This window comes from Impatiens glandulifera, chromosome 3 (assembly GCF_907164915.1).
Source record: "Impatiens glandulifera chromosome 3, dImpGla2.1, whole genome shotgun sequence".
Classification (NCBI taxonomy): domain Eukaryota; kingdom Viridiplantae; phylum Streptophyta; class Magnoliopsida; order Ericales; family Balsaminaceae; genus Impatiens; species Impatiens glandulifera.
Window position 1 is genome coordinate 36,501,410 of NC_061864.1, and position 22,231 is coordinate 36,523,640.

A 22,231-nucleotide genomic window follows, 5' to 3' on the forward strand; every position below is an offset into this window, starting at 1 on the left:
CGGTGTGTGTGTGTTTTGTAAGCGGTCTCTTTTAGCCGGACCCCGGTCACCTATCGACGATTCTGATCCTAACAAGTGGTATCAAAGCAGCTAGTTTTAACACTCAAGTAACACAAAGCTAGCAAACATGACTCACAATGAGAAGTCACCAATGCTAGAAAGTGAGGCGTTTGCTGATTGAAAGGTTTAGATGTATCTACATCTGATTACCATAGACGATGAGATGATGAATATCCTTATAGAAGGTCCGATAAAGATTGAAAAGAATAAAGGCGAATGGACATCCGAAGATAGGAGAAGGAACAACCTAGAAAACCATTGCTTGAGACATATCTTCAAATCTTTGGACAGAAAAACTTTCGGTAAAGTCAGAGACTGCAAGAATGCAAAGGAAGTTTGGCAAACAGTGATTCAGCTTCATGAGGGAAATGAAAAAACAAAAGAAAACAAGATACTGGTGGAAACTCAGAAGTTTGAGAATATTAAGATGAAACCGGGTGAAAATGGGTGAAACCATGAGGGAGTTTAGTGATCGGTTCACAAATGTGGTGAATGAGTTTTCTACCTTGGAAAGAAGTATGACAACAAGGAGACCATTTTAAAGGCACTAAGATCTCTTACTAGTGCTTGGGATATAAAAAATGGTGATGACAGAATCTAACTGCCTCGGGCAAATCAAACTACATGATGTGTTTGAAGACTTGAAGGCATACGAGTTCGAGATGAGATCTCGGATCGAAGATGAAACTTCAACGTCAACCGCAACCAAAGCCTTGGTGACATCCGCGGAGCCAACCATTCCAGCACCAATTAAAACCGCTGAACATTTTTTCGAGGATTCAATGGCCATGCTTACAAGAAAAATCGAAAGATGTATAAAGAAGAGTCAACCATCGAACAACTTCAACTACAACTACGGTGATAAGTCTAATGTTAGATGTTATAATTGTAATGCTTTAGGACACTACAGGTCGGAGTGCAGAAAACCAAGAAGAGACGACCGAAGACTAGATGACTGAAGACCGGCTGATAACAACCAGAGAGGTGAAAGCAATCCGGTGAAGGCAAATAAATTTAAAATCCATTACTAGCCGATGACAGTGGAAGCTATTGGGCTTATTCTGACACGGAGACCGATGACGACAGATTTCCTTGCCTCATTGCTAAGGAGGAAGAGGTATTTGATTTTTCTTCTGAAGAGTTTACCAAGGAAGATTTGGTCATTGCTCTCAATGACATGGTCATTGAGTTCAAAAACCTGTCTACTCTTGTACTTGCCCGGATGAATGTCCATACCGATCAACCAAGTAATTTCCAAACTGTCGAATCAAGTGGAATCAACACCGATGAACCAATTGAACTATTCTATGAGAATGAGAAGCTCAAGGAGACAATTCAATCGTTAACTGAAGAAAATTAAAGATCTAAGTATGTCATGGTTGCTTGGAAGAAATCCAGTGAAGTTGTAAGCCAGATGTCTACCTACCAAAGACATCCCAAATGCAAATTTGGCCTTGGATACAAAGGCGGCAACCGAAAACATTCCAAAGAGTTGAATCTCAACAAGAACAAGCTTCCGTTTATAAGCTTTGTTAAGAGTAGTTCAACCGATACTGAGGCAGATCATGACATATAATTGCTAAGGAAATTAAATATGTAAGTCCAACCGACACAGTTAAATGGGTTCATTCTGAGAGAAGGAAAGCCAACCGGTAGATAAGAAAAGAAACCGATACATAACATATCAATGTTCACTACCACGACACAATGAAACACCAACTGGCAGACAGAGAGATGTCAATCCAGGTAATAGTGAAATAATTAATACAACTACTGGGAAAGTCATCCGACTAATTAAAGTTTGGATTCCCAAGGGACTAATTAACCACGGACCCAAGTAAATGTGGGTACCAAATAAGTGTAAATATTTATTTTTACAGATTAAGAAGAGCAAGCGGCTAGGGAACTCGGAATGGTATCTGGACAGCAGCTACTCCAGACACATGACCGGAAATAGTGGATTGTTAACCGATATTATTCAGGAAGATGGTGCAATGATTACTTTCGGTGTTAACTCTAAAGGTATAGATGTTGGAAAGGGTACGATTGTCCATGACAACTTAACTATAAGTAACATACTTCTTGTTGAAAACCTGCATTTTAACCTTGTATGCATTAGTCAAATGTGTGATGTAGGATACACGATTGAATTTCACAAACATGCATGTTTATTTAATAACATTCAAGGTAACGTTCTATTAACCGGAAATAGGTTAGGAAACATTACGGCTTACCGATGAATTATAGGCTCACTATTGTACCTAACAGCCAGTCGACCGGACATATTGTTTGTGGTCGTAGTATGTGGAAGATTTCAGGCCAGTCCCAAGAAATCACACTATACATCGGCCAAAAGAATATTAAAATATCTAAAGGGAACTTAAGATGTGGGATTATAGTATCCAAAAGACTCAAGTTTTAATTTAATCATCTATTTTGATGCAGATTACGCATGCTGTAAAATAGATCGAAAAAGTACGAGCGGTACATGCCAGTTCCTGGGTGACCGGTTTGTCTCATGGTATAGCAAAAATAGACTTCGGTTGCTAATTCAACCATAGAGGCGTTGTATCTTGCGGCCGGAAGCTGCTGTACTCAACTCCTCTAGATCCAACAACAACTGAAGGATTTCGGTATAATTGTTGAAGAATCACCTATCTTTTGTGATAACACAGGCGCGATAGCTATTACATACAATCTAGTGTTGCACTCAAGAACAAAACATATCGACATCAACATCATTTCATCCGGGAGCATGTGTAGCAGAAGCACATCCGGCTGGAATACATCTCGACCGATCAACATGTAGCCGATATCATCACAAAGCCACTACCGGAAACTAAGTTTTCTTTCTTTAGAAACATTTTAGGACTTGCTGATAGCAGTCAACTTCTGTCTTAAATGCTTCTGCATGCTTTCAAAAAAAAAAATTCTCATGAAAAACTAAGGCATGTCTCAAGGAGAAGCTCACGCTTCTCAAATCATGCTTTTGGAACTTTTTGAAAAACTGATCGAATATGTTTCGAAAACTTGCATTCTATTTAAAACCGATCGGAACTTTATCCATCATGTGCATAAAAAATCAATGGGATTAAAGTCAAGTATGTTAAACCGGACAGTTGTCTCCGGTTGAGATTGGTTAAATCAACTTACCAAATTATCTGTACACAATTCAAGCGATACAAATGATTCGGATAAAACGGATGGAATTATTTTATGAACTGAATAACTAATACCTAACCAGTAAATACTTATTCAAAACTAAATAATCTATCTCGAAAAACCGGACATGAAAAATCAACCGATTATGTACATCTTAATTTCGGTTAGTTTATTTTCCGGTCAACATGGGACAGCTGGACATTGTTTGTCATGCATGTTTTAACATAATCCTTTGAAAAAGAATACACTCTAAATCTAAAATAACGTGAAGACACATGTCTATCACTGTTAAGAGATAGACTAACACTCCATCAAAATATCTTTGAACATCTCATTTTCATCATTACTTTTTTTGGAAATAACCATCATATATAATCATGAATATAACACACCTAGATACGCTAACCGAACCTTGGTTATTTAAGTAACACATCCCTCTTTCACTTCTAAGAACACTCTCTATCAACATCATCAAGCAAAATGTCTTGTCTTCTTGTAAACAAAGTTCTTCTCGCCGACTTCGAATCGGCCTTTTAATTTGAAGATGTTTAAATTCAATGTCTTTTCCGAACCCTCGAAAGTTCCGGTTTACAAAAATTCCTAGAGGACCGATATGTCATTGACTACATTCAGAACCGCCAAGGTTATTGAGTAGTATATTATCCTCGCTCAAGTTCACGGTAAAACTATCTTATTTAGTGAGATAGATCTTGCACTGAGCTGCAGTTTACCCACTAAAGGATTTACCGATCTTACCTTCCCTCTAATGATCATCAATAAAATGCGTCATCATTTTTCTGGCTCTATGACTCCGTTCAACACTTGGGGACCCAAAAGCTCTCTTCAATACGAGTTCTAAATCCTAAGTGAAATCCTGAGCAAAAGTGTTCCTGCAATTACAAACACCCAACAATATATCCAGAATATCTTTGAAATGATGGTTGCCATCATCGGCACTTCAGTGAACTAGTCCAGGATCATATTTAACAATCTGAAGGAGATTATCATCTCCAATAAAGGACAAACCGGATATGTTCCACAACTATGCGGTATGTTCTTTGATCTCAACATCTATCTCGGACATAGTGTCACCCTCTATCCGAACCAGTTGCTGACAAAAGACAGGATCCAAACACGGTTGCACTGGATGGACAAAGAAAAGCCAAAAAGACTCCGACTATCAGTCCATCCCACTACTAGCTTTAGGTTCCATTGGTTTAAAATAAGTATCTCAAAATTCATAACCGATTATTTTGTCAATTTTTCGGTTATGAAGGTTTTCAGCTCTAATAAAATCCGGTGTTAAAAATTTCGGTCTATTTCCTTTATAAATGCTCAATTTGTAACCGGACACACTCTTAGGGAGAAGCGAACGCGTCTCAAATTTGAACCGAATATGTTAAAAACAAAGCATACACTTAACCATTTTTCAAAATCTTGACTGGTCAACCTAGGTAGGATAGTCTACGTCACACTTTCCCAAAATACGTTTTTGAAAATGGAATATTTTGTTCAAGTCTCAAGAAGCATTCAATTTGGGATTATTGACAAGATATCTCATAACGGATAAATGCTGTCAATAAATGAAGACAATAAATGCTTTCAAAACCGTTCAACTATTTAAGAAACCCTTCACCCACAAATAAAATCACAACACTCTTTGCGTCTCTCTAGGCTAAAATCTCTGCACCCAACATCTCTCAAGATGAACTCACAAATCAGAAACTCTTTAGTCATCAATTTCGAATATTTTCTATCCTCAAGAACAAGAGAAGTCATCTTGTATCCTCTTGTCCATTCCGGCTTGCGGAAATTTTCTGAAGGATCTGATTCCATCCTAGAAGATGAAGTTATTGAATTCTTCAATAACGTTGTTGTAAGGGATGATGGAAGTATCACCACTTACATAGATAGTGAATTCTTTAGGATCTTTGAAGATTCATTTGCGGAATTCTTCGATCTACCATCTGAAGGATTTTCGGATTTTCCATCTCCCCTCATCTAGGCAAATGAGGATTTCTCCTACGTACTCTCTAACACCTCCAATCCGGTCAACTGTCATGGCCGCAAAACAAATCTTGCTCCCCATTTTGAAATATTCAATGACATCATTCAACGTTCTATTTTGGGACATATGACGAACCAGCATTGCACTCGGCAAGTCTTTGAACTGATAATTGCAATATCACAAGACACGCCCATCAACTGGGCCTCCCTCATCTCCAACCACTTCAAGATGCTGATTCAATCTCCTAGAAGACAGATCGGCTTCGTTCCTCAGATTAGCCGATATCTTCGCTCCATCATCCCAAATCCCGGACTGGAAACCCAGTGAGTCCGTCCAACATTCTGAACGATGAAACGGTGGAAAGTTGGATTCAAAGAATAGAATCAAGAACCGGCATAACGGTGGAAAGCTGGATTCAATGACTAGGACCTAGGAACTAAGTCTTTAACTTCTCGCACTTGTATTTTTAAGAATAATCCGGTCATTTTGTTGTACGATCGGTTGTTACATCTATATTTGCATATTTAAATTCAACTGCTCAACTTAATTTTCGGTTAACTTATCAATTTCGGTTAACTTCAAAATTTCGGTTAACTTCAAACTTTCGGTTTACAGTTCAAACATTTCGGTGCCTCTTAGATAACTCAGTTCACTTCACTTTAACGTTTAAAACGGACCGCTGTTACCGCCCATAGTTTACCGCCCTTAGTTTACCAGTCATTTCTTACCGCCTATAGTTTACCGCCAAAAGTTACCGCAGTAACTTTTGGAGGGAAACTTTGGCACACTTTCCCAAAAGGACGTGACAGTTCAGTTTTGTAACCGTCAAAACCACTTCATATATAAAGGCATGCTTGCTCATTATTTATTCATGCTTAATTTCTCTCTCTTGCATTCTAAGTGCTCTTGCTTTAATTTGACTCTACATCCTTAAAGTTCTTCGCTAAATCTCAACATGGGACGCGATAATGCACTCTTCGTTCACATAGTGCAGGTTGATTTCAAGGATATCAACGACAACAAAACTGCATAAATAAATAGGGTGATGGATTTTGTGAAACAATCAGGTCTGGAATCTTTTTTGGACGGACCTTACGTGTTCATCAGGAGGAAGTTAAGGAGTTCTTCGAGAATGTCAGTCTCAAGAAAAGGGTTATCCCTTCAAAAGTGGGCAGTACCAACTTCTAGATATCGGAGGAGACATTCGTCGAAGCCTTTCGTCTTCCCATTGAGGGACGCAATTTTCTGACAAAATTACCGGAAGAAGATGCTATGGAGATTTAGAGAATAATCTCCAATTCGGATGAACTGGCGGAGTTCATCGGGAAGAAAAGATTACTAAAATTCAAATACTGGTGGCTATGCGACATTGTCTCCAAATCACTTCAAGGGAAAGGAGGTAATTTCGATAACCTGACTCGGCCCACATTTGAGATGATGGCCGACATCATTCGTGGAGACAAAATTGACTAGGCCGGTGTATTATTCGAGAATCTATTTGAAATGGTAGCCGGAAAGAAGGGTCGGTCACTAGGCTACGCCATGTAGATTGGCAAGATCCTACAACACCTTTTAATATCAAACAGATTAGGTATTCTTCTCTCCAACTCTAAAATCATAAATTTCGTCAATATTGGGAAAGTCTGGTAAGAGATGGGAAGGCACCAAGAGAGAAGGCACCAAAAGAAACCAAACCAAAGGCTAAGAAGCCTAAGAAAATGAGCAAAATGCGAAGAAAGATAAGAAGTTAGTGGCTGATAAATCGGTTACTTAGACAACCGACATCGAAAGAACACCCTCTAGGTTAGACAGCCGCGCGACCTCTCCTAACCCCACTCTGGTTGAGGAGGTTCCTAGTTCCAATCCAGCTGATGATGAACAGATTCTTGCCGAACCTATTCAAAACCCGGAAGTTCCTCCTACTCCTAAGGAATCAGCGGGCAGTGTAACCAGCCGATCCAAATTAAAAGAAGCTATTAATTGTGAGGTAAGTAACTCTAATCCAGCTACTACTTGTGTACCCATAAATTCAGATATTCAACATGTTGGGCATGCGACTTTAGGGATCCAACAGAGAATATCAGACATTATTGATAATATTGTAGAAGATGTCAATCGGTTGGTTGAAACCGATGTGACAAGTAACCAATATGAGACCGGTTAGATAGCTGAAACTGACCGAGAAGATAATGTTGAGCCGATGAGACGACTAAAGAAAATAAAGAAGAGAAGTTAGAAGAACACTCTCCGGAACATGAGAGTGTCCATACCGGTGGAAATCCAACCGGTCTGGTTGGTGAAGAAAACCTCTCAACCGGACATGATCAAAATCAAATTCAGGATGAGATGGTTAATGATACAGTCCTCCCAGATCCTGAGATTCCCAACTTTAAAATGACAACTGATAGGGCCGATGAAATTTTTTATGGCGTTCTCAAAATAGTTGCGGAAGACGCTCAAGATTTGTCAATCTCGTTCTATGAATTGTCGATATTAAGGACTGAAACATTATTTGAGGACATGCTCCCAGATTGTTCCGATGCCAATAGGTGGTCCAATCTAATAAACTTGGAGAGAAAGGTAACTGAACTGGCCAAGACATCCTTAGTACCATTGGCCATGTTAAGGGCAAGCTTGGTAGAAAGCAATGCAAAACTAAATGTACTAACATCAACAATGGAAACTGCCTATCGAAATCATATGGTTAATGGTAGAGTAGATGGGGTAGATAAGAGCGTGTTGGATGCACTATACTCGGTTGTAGAAAGTCTTCAAACCAATATAATGAGGATGGAGGAAGAAACTGAGAGGAATGTTGCAATGTACTACACTCCGACTGGAGAGGCTGACCAACACGGGAAACAACTTGTACAAACTATTTTTGAGGTTGCCCAGTCATCCAGACTGCAGGAGATGAACTTGAAGAAAGCCAACCAATATCCTCCTCCGCGTCCCAAGAAAAAGATGGAGCAACAGCTTCTCCATCCACCGGAAATATTAATAAATCTCCATCAGGTAAGTCTCCTAACACTTCAAAACAGACTGGCCCCACTCTATCCTTATTAGATCACTCTGCGCCTCTGGTAAAATATTAAGTTGTATCATTCCCGGATGAAATGAAGGCGTTCATCTAGAAAACAGTCCAGGATTCTATAGACTTGTGGCAGGCATCCCTAGACGATAAGGCTTCCTCGTGGTAGGCATCCTTGGAAGCTCGGGCTTCCTTGACCGACTTTAAAATAGAAAATGTTGAAAATGTCACGTCTCAAACACTTGAGATGGTGCAAGCCATGTCGGTCCAGCTAGATGAGTTGGCAAGAGTCAAAGTCGTTGCCAACAACGAACAAATCTGAAGAGATGAAGAAGCGGCCAGAAAGATTATGGCTGATGAGGAGGAAACGGTTTGGCTATAAAATTAAACCGTAGTCACTAATGCACCGCTCTCCTAGAAAATTCAAAACGAGGAAGATAATCCCGAAGCGGCTGTACAAGAAAATGCTAATGCGGCTAGAAACTTCCAGCAACAAGAAATCCTAGCCAGGGCAAATGAAGAAAGGTGACAAACATCCACCCCGATTGCCAAAAACACAAGGGGTTAGGCAAAGTAACAAAAGTTCTAGCCCTCACTGAATAGACATGTATTTAGACGAATGCAAATCCTTTCATATATCCAACCTCTGAAGAAGAGGAGAAAGATGTTGCACCTTTAAATCCAAGAAGGCGTCGGGCTGCAATCTCAACCACACCGATTTCACCTATAGACGATCCCGATCCTAACAAATATCATTAAATATTATTTATATTTAAAATAATAATAATTTAATTTTATAATATTTTGTGTAAAAAATATATATTTATAATAATAATATTAATTAAAATAATAAATATTTATTAATTATTTAAAATATGTCAAAATATAGAGTTAAATAAATTTTTTATTATTTGAATATATATACATTACAAAAAAATTTGTCAAATCACAATATATAACTGCAACTATTATTTTTTTAATGCATGTTTTGAAGAACTCCAATCCACATTGCAATATAATTTTGAAACATTGCAAATGTTCCAACTATATTTAAACCAAAATGTATTTTTACGAAAAATAAAATCTATAAATTTTTTAATGCATAATATATAACTTGTAATAGAAAAATATGATATTTTATCTAAATTTATATTAATATATATTTGCAACTAAACTATTAATTAAGTAGCCACATAGTAATACTGATAATATCAATAACATAAATTCACGTTAATGTTTCTAAATATTTTAAATAAAATATATTTTCATTAACTATTGTAACAAATATTATATAAATAAGGTTATCATTTTTGTGAATTAAAATCTCAAGCAACTGGGTTAATATTGATAAGTAAATTTATATTAAATATTGCATTAACACAAATAAATAATATATTCTCAACAGGTACTGCAATTCTATTATAATATATTACTGGAAATTATATTACAATTTTATAAAATAGTTTAGTAAATATTTTTTTAAATATTTTTAATATAATAACATTAAGTTATAAATTAATTATTATATATAATATCTTCGAAACCAGTTCTGTAATGGTATAAAATATTATTATTGAAAACTATATTGCATATATATTTATTAGTTTTGAAATTTTCGTAATATTTGTAATATATCAACACTACGTTTCGTAATAAAAATTATATACAATCTTTTCACAAAAGTTCTACAATATATCATATTTAATCATTTTGATAATATTTATTAATAATCTATTAGCAATAGGTTTCGCATTAAAAATAATAAATATTCTCTTAGCATTAAAATGTGCATTAATTTATATGAATTTTCATATAAAACATAATTTTTAAAAAATTAATAAATATTCAATGCAAAAGTAGTTGCGAGTCTTATTAAATAAGTCTCCTCGATTCCCATTTGACCATAATTCGGCCAACCATAAACGTCTTTTCCACTTCCAAACGCCATCATTTAACTTTCTACATTTTACATTTTTATTCGCCATCTTCCAATTTATTCAACATATTTCCATCTCATCATCAAATTTTTACTTCAACCCATTTTTCTCTCTATAAATCATTTCTTTCTTTATTTCATTAAGGTTTAACAAGATCTTCTCGCAAACAACTTCTTTCAAGCACGCCAAGCTCATTCACTCCTTGTTACGACATAAGCCCCGAAGATGAGAAGGAAACGACACCGGAGATAACATCTACTAAGGTCGAAACCTTGAAAATGGAGCTTTCAGCCTTAAATCAAGAATAACACGCTTAAAATCTAATATGAAGGCTGTGAATCAAGGTATATATAATGTGATTGACAACTATCAAGGTTGTCAATAACACGACAGAGAAGGTATGCCATATTTTATAAATGCTTTGATTTTTATTAAAATGTTACCTTTTTTGAGTTTTATACTTATTTTGTTGTTTATATTCATTAGATCAAAGAAGTTTTGTCGGTGGAAAATAATTTCATTGAATATGTGTTGGGTTCCATGGATGCAAAGAACATGGAAAACATCTTGGAAGGGAACAAAATAAAAAAAAAATTCTGAACTTTTATTTCTTTTGATGGTTTGATGAAGTTTTTAAACAATGGTTTGGTAGTTTTGGTTATAAATGTTTTACTTTATGAAGAATTATATTTTTGGTTATTGAACACTTGTTTGGTTTTTGGTTTTAATGCTTATTAATATTTATGATTTTTGGTTATATGATTATTTATACTTAACATGTTATGGTTATTATTTTTATATTTTTTTGCTTACATAATTTTTGAAAAGTTAGGGTTAGTTTATCCATATAGTTTAGTCTTTAAAAAAATTAAATTTTACATTCATTTTTATAGAATTTGCACTGTTTTTAGGCATTTTTTTTAAGGAAATTATTGAGAATAATAATGGTGATAAATGTCTAGTTCGAAAAAATGTTTCAAATCTCGGCTATATTATCAATCTGCAATAACAATTGCATTAATCCACGATCATCGCCTCATTGCTATTTTGTTTGCAATAACAATATGCTGTAATTATTTAAGAACTATTTCCCTGTATGAGAGTCCAGTAAACATTACAATAAACCGTGTTAAATGCCGAATTGTCTTAATATTTATAATATCGATAATACATATTATTGCGAAGACTAGTTCAAATCGAATGACATTTGTAGTAAATATTTTTCAACTCACAGGTAAAAATCTCTATTTGAGTGTAGTAAAATTTTCACTAAACCGTGTTCAACGTCTAATTACTTTAATATTTACAATATCAATAATTTATATTATTGCGAAGACTAGTGCAAATCGAATGACATATTTAGTAAATATTTTTCAACTCTCGGGTAGAAATCTTCTATTTGAGAGTACAGTAAATGTTGTATAAACCGTGTTCAATGCCGAATTGTTTTAATATTTACAATATTGATAATACATATTATTGCAAAGACTAGTGCAAATAGAATGACATATTTAGTAAATATTTTTCAACTCTCGGGTAGAAATCCCTTATTTAAGTGTGTAGTAAAATTTGCACTAAACCATGTTCAACCTCGAATCGCTTTAATATTTACAATATCTATAATACATATTATTGCGAAGAGTAGTGCAAATCAAATAACATATTTAGTGAATATTTTTTAACTCTCTGGTATAATTCTGTTGTATAAGAGTGCAGTAACTTTTGTACTAAATTGTGTTCATCGCCAAATTACTGTAATATTTTCAATGTCGATAGTATATAATATTGCAAAACTTATTGCGGATCTCTATTTCACGTTAAAACTAATTAAACTAGTAAAAATTTTAGCGTTAACAAAGTATTTCATATTTTAACTACCACCAACTACCTATATACTTGTGTACTTACTTCCTTCACATCATCTTCTACAATTTACACACTACAATATCTCTAACTCTCTATCTTATATCTTCATTCTTTGATCAAGAACATCAATTTCTTCACCATATTTCGTTTAACATCAAGGTAAATATATGCCTCTATCTTCTATCTTCATCATTTATACATATGTATATAACTAGATAATATTCTTATTTTAATGTATGTCTTCATGTCGTGTCACATTTTTATACAAAGATCAAGATCTTTAATACATTTTATACATTTAACATATTATTTTTATCTTGTCTTTGATTATACATGATTTTATATACAACATAATTTATATATTTGCCTAAATACATATTAATCTTATATTTGATTATATATATATTTCATATTACAAAATGAGGGAGGATCGAGTTTGAATGTACAATAATAAACCTGAATGTATTGACATATTTTTAAAAGGTTTAGAAGAGTTCATTTCTTTTTCCAAAAATCAACTTGCTTATATGGATGGTGAAAAAATCAAGTGCCTTTACAAAAAACCATATTCAAAAGTTCATTACGTTTGAATTATGCCATAATCATTTATTAAGAAATGGATTCATGAAAAAATATTATATGTGGGATGAAACATTTAGCATGAAGGCAATGTTATTGTGGACTATTAGTGATTTTCTTACTTATGAAATGTTGTCGGGTTGGAGTACAATAGAATTTATGGTTGTCCAATATGTATAAAAAAATCTAAATCTTTTTAATTAAAATATGGCCGAAAGACTTGTTATTTTGATTGTCATAGACAATTTTTGCTGTCGTAGTATCCTTACAGAAATGACACAATATTTTACAAAAGACCAGGTGGAAATAACTCTTCATCCCCATAAAAAAGATAACAATGAAATATGATCTGAAATTTCACATTACAAGCTTGCAAGTGAATCTCCTAATGAGTATTCTCAGGGATTTAATGATCATCACAAGTGGACTAAGAGAAGTATCTTTTGGGAGCTTTCGTATTGGTCAAAACTTCTCATTTGACATAACTTGGATTTTATGCATATTGAAAATAATGTGATTGAAAACATTATAAATACCATTATGAATGTGAAGGTTAAGACGAAAGCCAACCTTAACGCTAGGAAGGACATGTTTCTTATTTGTAATCATGTAGAGATACATGTTGAACCCTATACAATATCTTGTTAGCTTTGAAGGCCTCTTACCCTTGAATTCTTTACCCTTTCTAGCTCTAACAAAGTATTTCTCAATATTGTCGGAGTTTAGGATTTTGCAATTCACTAGAAGAATACTTGGACCGGTAGGAATGTTTAAATGGCCTAGAATCTTGTCGATCTACATAGCATAGCCTAAACTCCCGTTGGACTTTGGAGTGACCATTTCACATAGAATTCCGAAAAGAATTATCCCCCATTTGATTCGGTTGCCTGTCAGAATACCACCCATCATGTCGAATTTTGAACGAGTAAGACTATCAAAATTTCATTCTCTCGCCTGAAGCGCCTTTGAGAAGATAACAAATAGAACCTTATATTCACATCCCAAGGATTTCTTCTTTCCGTTGAACTGTAACGACACACTGGTGTTTGAGAGAATCATCTGAACGTTGAATGTTAATGTTTCTGATAGATCCATAGAGAAATATCTGCCTGTCGTCGGAAGTTGTAGAGCATCGACAAACACACTTTCAGAGATAGCAAATATTACCTTGTTTACCTCTGCATTGATAACCTTTTTCTTTAGATTTGCTGTTTTGAAGAAGTCTCAAACCGCCTCCTGATAGCATATTATCGATTCGTCAAGAAAGTGCTACAATCCGAATTCTTTGATAGCCTCCATAACAATATGAGTGAAAAGTGCGTTATCCCTTCCAATTGTGATAGATTGAAGATAATGAGGGAGATTTTAGAGAGAGAGAAGAACAAAATCAAGTTTCTAGAGAAGATGATGATTTAGGATTTGAATGTTTTGCCCTTTTTATAGGTTGGGAGTGTCGATTATTTCTTTCAAAGTCATTGAACTATCACTTATGACTATACGATCTCACGTTCCTCCCAAAAGGCAAAAAGGCGCGTTACTCAAGAAAATTTCCCTCTTAAATGTAAAAATGGCGGTTAAAGTAATAATGATGGTGATTTAATGAGAATAATAATTAGTATGATATATGATGGTTTTGAACAAAACCGACTTAGACTCAAAGTATGAAAGGACATTTAACAAATTCGACTAAATGTTTATTTTATTACTGTTGAGGTAGTACATTCGTTTTTATGATGCAAAAACCGGTTGTGCAATAAAATAACTGATTTTCATCAATGAATATTAATAAAAGAAAAAGAAAGTCCAGTCCTTAGTATCTACCATGTGCATCCAACTTTCCGCCTTCTACTTGGTCAGAATATTGTATGGGCTCACAAGAGATCCCGGTCCAAAATTAAAATTTAAGGAGATAAGATAGTCGCTAATCTGACGAGCGTATCCGATCTTCCTCCAAGGAGAGGAGATCATCTATTTCAGATTATCAAAGATGATCGAAGACCAGTTGATCGGATGACCGCACACTATGTCGGTCATCATTTTGAAGATTTGCCTAGTGTAAATGTGGGTCGATTCCTTAGCCAGAATGGATCTGTCAACTATGTCGTTAAGAATTTGGATGTTACCACATAGTCTAGTCTTGATCCAATGATTTTCGACCGGAATCATTGAGTTTGAAAAGAAGAAGGCCATTTCTTGGTTGATGTTGATTGGTGATGAAGGAAAATCTGAAAATCCTTTAGAGGAAAGATCGAAAAACTGAATGAGTACTTCCTCGTCAATCGTGATGGGTTCTCCTCTTACCCGGGATACAATTGAACCATCTATAATTCTGGCATTAGAGAATAACTCAATAACTTCTTCTTCAAGGATCATTGGGGATCCTTCAAGAAATTTTCGCAGCTTGGAGCTCTCCAAATTTTCAAAAACGATCTCTCTAGCTTTAGTATCGAGAATGGTTGGAATAGAGTCGAAATCAACAATGAGAGATGTGCGAGCAGATGACAGACTCATTTTGAGGAGTGGATTTCTGAGGAAAGAGACTTCAAACGTTGAGAGAGAGATAAGATCTGAGTTTGTTGTTGTTTGTTCTTGGATGAGTTTCTTATCAAATAGAAGGCTGGATGAGGGGCATTTAGGAGTACATTAAATGGAGATATCTACCCGTTATGAGATGTCTTTTCACATTCCTAAAAGGACATTTTTGAATTTTGGAAATGAGTTTATCTTTTGTAGAGAATATTAAGATAAAGGTGATACAGTAACTGACCAGTCAAGAGTAATTGACTAGTTTCAAAATGACAGGTTATGCTAGTAATCGATTTTGAGATAGAGCCATAATTTGAAATGATCGATTATGAGAATCGACTGCTTCTCTTTGAGAGTGTGCCCGGTTTATATGATATGTACATTAAGATTTTTGGAGTTAATCAATTTTAAAAACGAAATTTTACTAAAGCAAATTTTTCATTAAAAAGATTAATCCATTACATAACTGATTCATGAAGCAAAATGATCGGTTTGTTTTCGAAATAGCCTATAAGATTTGATCCTAATTCTACCGGTTTGAGAATCTAGAAGTTGTTTCTTTTCTAACTCTAGCTTTTTTAACACGGTCGATGTATGCATGCAGTCGTTCCCTTGTAAGGATTTGAGTTGGGTAGAGAGCTCCTTGACCAAGAAATATGTCGATATCAAAGAACAGACCACATAGCTGGGGGCATAACCGATCATCATTTTATCTGAAGAGATCATCTTCTTCAAATTATCGAAGATGATCCTTGACCAGTTCACCGGAGTCCCTTCTATGATGGCAACCATCATTTCGAAGGTTCTTTGGGAATAATATTGAGTGGATTCCCTGTCAAGAACATTTCTACCAATGATCTTACTCTATTTGAAATTTAGGTTGTAGTAACGCTTTTGCTCCATACGTTTTAATCGGATTTAGATAGTTAAAAAATGATGACGTATCTCATTGATGACTTCATAAGAAAATGAGAGGTCAAAAAAGAAGACCCTTCAGTAGGAAACTTGCAGCTTCGTGCGAAGTCTATCTCAATGAATATGAATTGTTGACCTCGAATAGTAGCAAGGATAAGATCCCCACGAATAACTTGAACGGTTATGAAGAATTCGAAAACAACTTCATTGTTTATGGAGTAACGGTTCTCAAGGAAAGGTCTTAGACTTGTCGCTTCAAGAGACCTAAACATTGCGGAGACTTCATTGTCTTCACAATGTAGAGCTGAATCAAAATCCACTAAAAGAGTGTTGTTTGAGAGATTCATCTTTGGACAATAGGTTTTTTTTAGCATGTTTAAGGAGTTTCCTTTTTAGAGTAAGTCTTAGATTTTTTTAGGTAGTGAGAGATTTTATTTAGACTTATGATGATTAGGAAGGGGATATCTAGGTCATTTTAAAAAATTTCATTTTTGGTGAAATGTCAATCCTTCATTTTGAACAGTGACAGACATAGGTCTTCATGTCGTTTGAGGATGAACTTTTTACTTTTGAAAAGAGATATTTTCAAAGCGGTATTCATGATGACCGTCCAACTGTCCCATGTTGAGTGAAAAATAAAACTACCTAAATTAGAGTGTAAATAATTGGTTGGCTTTTGGTGGATTCGGTTGTATAGAGATCGGTTATTCTGTTTTGAATAAACACCGCTTCAACATGGAGCATAAGAGCTATTATGCGGTTATTGTTCAGTTAGAAAATAATCGATCTGTTTTTTCGAATCACTTAGGCCATTGTAATTTGTTTACACTTATTTTGGTAAAGTGATTTTACCGATTTCAAGAAGAGAGAGTTGTACAGTTGTTTTTCCTTGAAATTGCGTTACTTATGATTTTTATGCATGTAATATATATATTAATGTTCGGTCGTTTTTTTAAGGGATACCGAATTTTGAGATCCGATCGATTTTATTAAAATGCCGAAATCATGGTTATTCTACTAAGATTATTTTTGAGAAGCCGAAGTTTCTCCCTGAGAACATGCTTAGTTTTTCATGTATGCATAGTATGAAAAGTTCTTTTGAAAAAAAATTCTCCCTAAATGCATGCCAGTATATTAAAGGAATAATTTGATTGCTATCAGTAAGTCCCAAAATAGTTCTAAAATAAGAACACTTAGCTTCTTGTAGTTACTTAGTGAAGATGTCGGTCACTTGTTTCTCAGTTGAGATATATTCCAACCGGATATATTTATGTTGTACGTGTTCTCGGATAAAATGGTGCCTGATATCAATGTGCTTTGTTCTTGAATGCAACACTAGATTGTATGTGATCGCAATGGCACTTGTGTTGTCGTAGAAAATTGGAGATTATTCAGCTGTGATGCCGAAATCCCTTAGTTGTTGTTGAATCCAGAGGAGTTGAACACAACAGCTGCCAGCTGCAAGATACTCCGCCTCTACAGTTGAAGTTGCAACTTATGTCTACTTCTTGCTATACCAGGATACGAGTCGGTCACCTAAGAACTAGCATGTCCCGATGGTACTCTTTCGGTTTATCTTACAGCCTGGATAATCTGCATCAGAGTAACTTGTTAAATTGAAACTTGAATCCTTTGGATACCACAGTCCCACATCCTGAGTTCCCTTAAGATATTTCAATATTCGTTTGACAGCAATATAATGAGACTGTTTTGGATTATCCTGGAAACTCCCGCATACTCCGACTGCGAATAGGATGTCTGGTCGACTTGCTGTTAAGTATAGGAGTGAGCCAATTATTCTACGATAAGCTGTGATATCAACACCCTGACCGTCTTCGTCCTTGTCTAATTTGATTGAAGGGATCATTCGGGTAGAGGCAGCAGAACATCTTTCCAACCCAAATTTAATAAATAATTCTTTTGTATACTTGGATTGATTTATGAACGTTCCTCCTTCAATCTGTCAGACGTGGAGACCTAAGAAGAAACTCAATTCTCCCATCATACTCATTTTGAGTTTGTCAGTCATCATTTTAGAAAATATATCACATAGCTTTGGATATGTTGAACCGAAAATAATATCATTTACATAGATCTGAACAAGTAGAATGTGTTCATTTTTCTCAAATTTGAATAAGGTCTTATCTACTGATCTTATGTTAAATCATGATTAAATAAAAACTTTGTTAGAGTATCATATCATGCTCTAAGAGCTTGCTTTAAACCGTAAAGAGATTTGTCTAGCCTGTATACATGATTAATTAAATCAGGATTTTTGAAACTAGGAGGCTGCTCAACGTATACTTCTTCACTTAATTCACCATTAAGGAAAGCACTTTTAACATCCATTTAAAAAACTTTGAAATTTTTGGAAGCTGCAAATGCAAGAAAGATTATAATGGTCTCTAGTCTGGCAACATGAGCAAATGATTCTTCAAAATCAATGACTTTTTCATGTTTGTATCCTCGGGCTACTAGTCTAGACTTGTTCCTCGTAACCAAACCATTATTATTGAGTTTATTTCTAAACAACCATCTTGTTCCGATGACCGATTGATTTTTCGGTCTTGGAACTAATTGTCAAACTTATTTCTCTTAAACTGGTTTAGTTCCTCTTGCATTTCTAAGATTCAGTCAAGATCCAGCAATGCTTCATACACCTTTTTCGGTTCAATCTGTGAGATGAATGCTGAATTTTCAAATTCTTCTAACATTTGATGCCTAGTTTTGATGGATAAAGAGGGGTTACCTATAATAAGCTCAGGAGGATGATCTTTGTTCCATTTAAGATTTGGTCTAAAGATGTCTTCTAACTGACCGGTTATTTGATCAAGGTTAGACAGATCGGTAGGCTAAATAGTGTTAGACCGTCCGATTTCCTCAGTGGTTTCTGAGGTGTCAACTTCTAGCTGTGAGGCAGCTTAATCATGCTGAATCTCAACATCATTAACCGTCTAGTCATAAACTATCAAATTGAATATTTAAGTTTTCCATTATCTTGTGTAGATCAATGGTTGATGCAGTATTACTCTCAATAGATTCATTAAAGACAACATGAGATGATTCTTCAACAGTAAGAGTTCTATTGTTATATACTCTATATGCGTTACTAACTTCAGAATAATCTAACATGATACCTACATCTGATTTAGCATCGAAAACATTCAAATACTTTTTCCTATTGATATGAATGTAACACTTACAGCTAAAGATCCTAAAATACCAGATATTAGGGACCTTGTCATGGTATACTTCAAAAGGCGTATTGTTAAGATGTTTATTAATCATGGATCAGTTTTGAGTAAAACATGCAGGTATTGATAGCTTCTGCCCACAATTTTTTAGCAACGCCCGAATTGGCTATCATGGATCTTGTTGAGGAGTTCGGTTTCTCAACATGCAGGGTTCGGTTTCTCAACATGCAGGGTTCAGTTTCTCAACATTCAGGGTTCGGTTTCTCCTCTTAATCAGTCCATTTTGTTGAGGAGTTCTGGCACTAGACAACTCGTGTGTAATACCGGATTCCTCAAGAAATGCAATTAGAGTACTATGGGTAAATTCAATGCCTCTATCACTTCTAATTTTGTTAACACGTATAAATTTCTCATTTTGTACTCGTCTAAGCATTTTGATCATATTTGGAGTAGCTTGATTTTTATAAATTAAGAAAATAACCCAAGTATGTCTAGAATAGTCATCAATAATTACCATAGTATAATACATTCCTCTTAGACTGGTTACCCTAACTGGTCCGAAAAGATCCATGTGAAGTAGTTCTAAGCATCGGTTAGATTGAGTATTCCCTTTACTTTTACAAGTTGATTTAATTTGTTTTTTTCATTTGACATGCAGAACATACCTTATCTTTTGAAAACTTCAAGTTAAGTACACCTTGAACTAGTTCCTTAGTGCAAATATAATTGATTGTTTTAAAATTCAAGTGTTTTAATCTCTTATGCCAAAGCCAATTTTGATCATTTTTAGCTATCATGCAAACAATGTTATCATATTTAGTTTTCCAGTCTACCTTATATATGTTTCCTATTCTATTCCTGGTTAGCAAAGTGTTTCCTTATTGATTCCTAACTAAGCATGCTTGTTTCTGGAATTTTACTGTGTATCTTATATCGCATATCTGACTAATGCTAAGCAAATTAAAATATAGGTTTTAAACAAGTAATACATTGTTTATGGTTAGGTTGCCATGAACAATTTTAACCTTGCCCACAATAATACCTTTGGAGTTGTCACCGAAAATGATCTTTGACCCAGATTCCTTCACAATATTGGTTTACACTTTGCCATTTCCTATCATGTGCCTAGAGCATCTGCTGTCCAAATACCACTCTGAGTCCTCCAACCGCTTGCTCTATTTTTCCTACAAAGTATATCTATTTACACCATTTGGTACCCATATTTAATTGGGTTCACGGTTAATTAGTCCCTTGGGGATCCATACTCAAATTAATTAGATGAATTTTCCTGTAATAGTCTTAATAGTTCTACTTATACTAGGCTTGACATCTCCTTTTCTCCCTTTGAGTATCTCATTCTATCGTGGTGGGGATCTTAGATGAAACTGATTTTACCTCCCATCATTTTTTTGTATGACCGGACTGTTGGCTTTCCTTCTCTCAAGATTAAGTCATCCTGATGTGTCAGTTGGTCCTACATATGTTATTATCTTTGTCAATTTTGAATCGTGACTTGCTTCACTGTCGGTTGATGTACACTTGACAAAGTTTATAAATGGCAACTTGTCTTTACTAAGTCTCAACTCTTTGCAGTTAGAAGATTTAAACTTATTTGGATTACTGTTGTCGTAGCCTTGACCGAATTTGTAGTTATAGGGTCTTTGATGACTCGTCATTTGGCTCACAGTATCACTAGATTTCTTCCATCCAGCAATCACATGTTTAGTTCGTTCATTTTCTTCTGTCAACGATTGGACTGTCTCCTTGAACTTCTCATTCTCAAAGGATAGTTCAATCGGTCCACTAGTCTGAGGTTCAGTCGGTCCACCAGTCTAAAAATTTAGCCGGGTTGGTATGAGATTTGACAAGTTCCTATTCTCAATGACCATGTCATTGAGTGCAGTGACTAGGTCTTCTTGGGTGAATTCATCAGATGCAAAGTCAAATACCTCTTCTTCATTTTCCATACGACAACTGATTCCTTCATCGTCACTATCCGAGTCGCTAAGTGCCCACTAGCTTCCACCATCATCGATTATCAAGGACTTTTGAATCTCCTTTCCTTGACTGTTTGATTGGTGCCATTCTCTTTGATTCTGTTCAGTTGGCTTTCGGTCGTCCCTTCGTGGCTTCCGGTACTCCGACCTATAGTGACCTAAAGCATCATAGTTAAAACAACAAACGTTAGCTTTGTTACCGTTAGAGTAGTTATAGTTGTAGGAGTTGGTTGATTGGTTCTTCTTCATGAACTTTCTAAACTTTCTAGCTAGCATGGCCATCGCATCATCGCTGAACTGATCAACCGATTTGACCAGTACAAGAGTTGCTGGTTCCACAGAGGTTACTAAAGCTCTAATAGCGGTTGAGGATGAGATCTCATCTTCATTTCTAGATCTCATTTCGAACTCATATTCTTTTAGATCTTCAAAGACGTCGTGCAACTTCATTTTATGAAGGTTGTTTGATTCTCTCATTATCATGATCTTAATGACCCAAGAGTTGGGGAGTGATCTTAAAGCCCTGATAATCGTTTATTTATTGTCATATTTCTTTCCAATGAGTGAAAGTTCATTCACCACACTTGTGAAGCGGTCACCAAATTCCTTCATTGTTTCTCTGGGACGCATTTTGATGTTCTCAAACTTTTGAGTGGTTACCATTATCTTATTTTCTTTGGTTCTCTCGTTCCCTTCGTGGAGTTGTATGACTGTCTCCCACACCTCTTTTGCAGTGGTACACCCTCGGATCTTGGAAAAAGTATTTTTGTCCAAAGTTTTATAGATGGAACTTCTACAAATGTTATTAAGATTGTTCTTCTCCTGTAATCAGCTGTCCATTCGCTCCTTTCCTTAACAATCTTTATTGGACCATCAGAGAGGATGAACAACATTTCATCGTCCATGGTGGTCAAATGTAGTTTCATGCGAATCTTCCAATCGGCAAACTCTTCGTT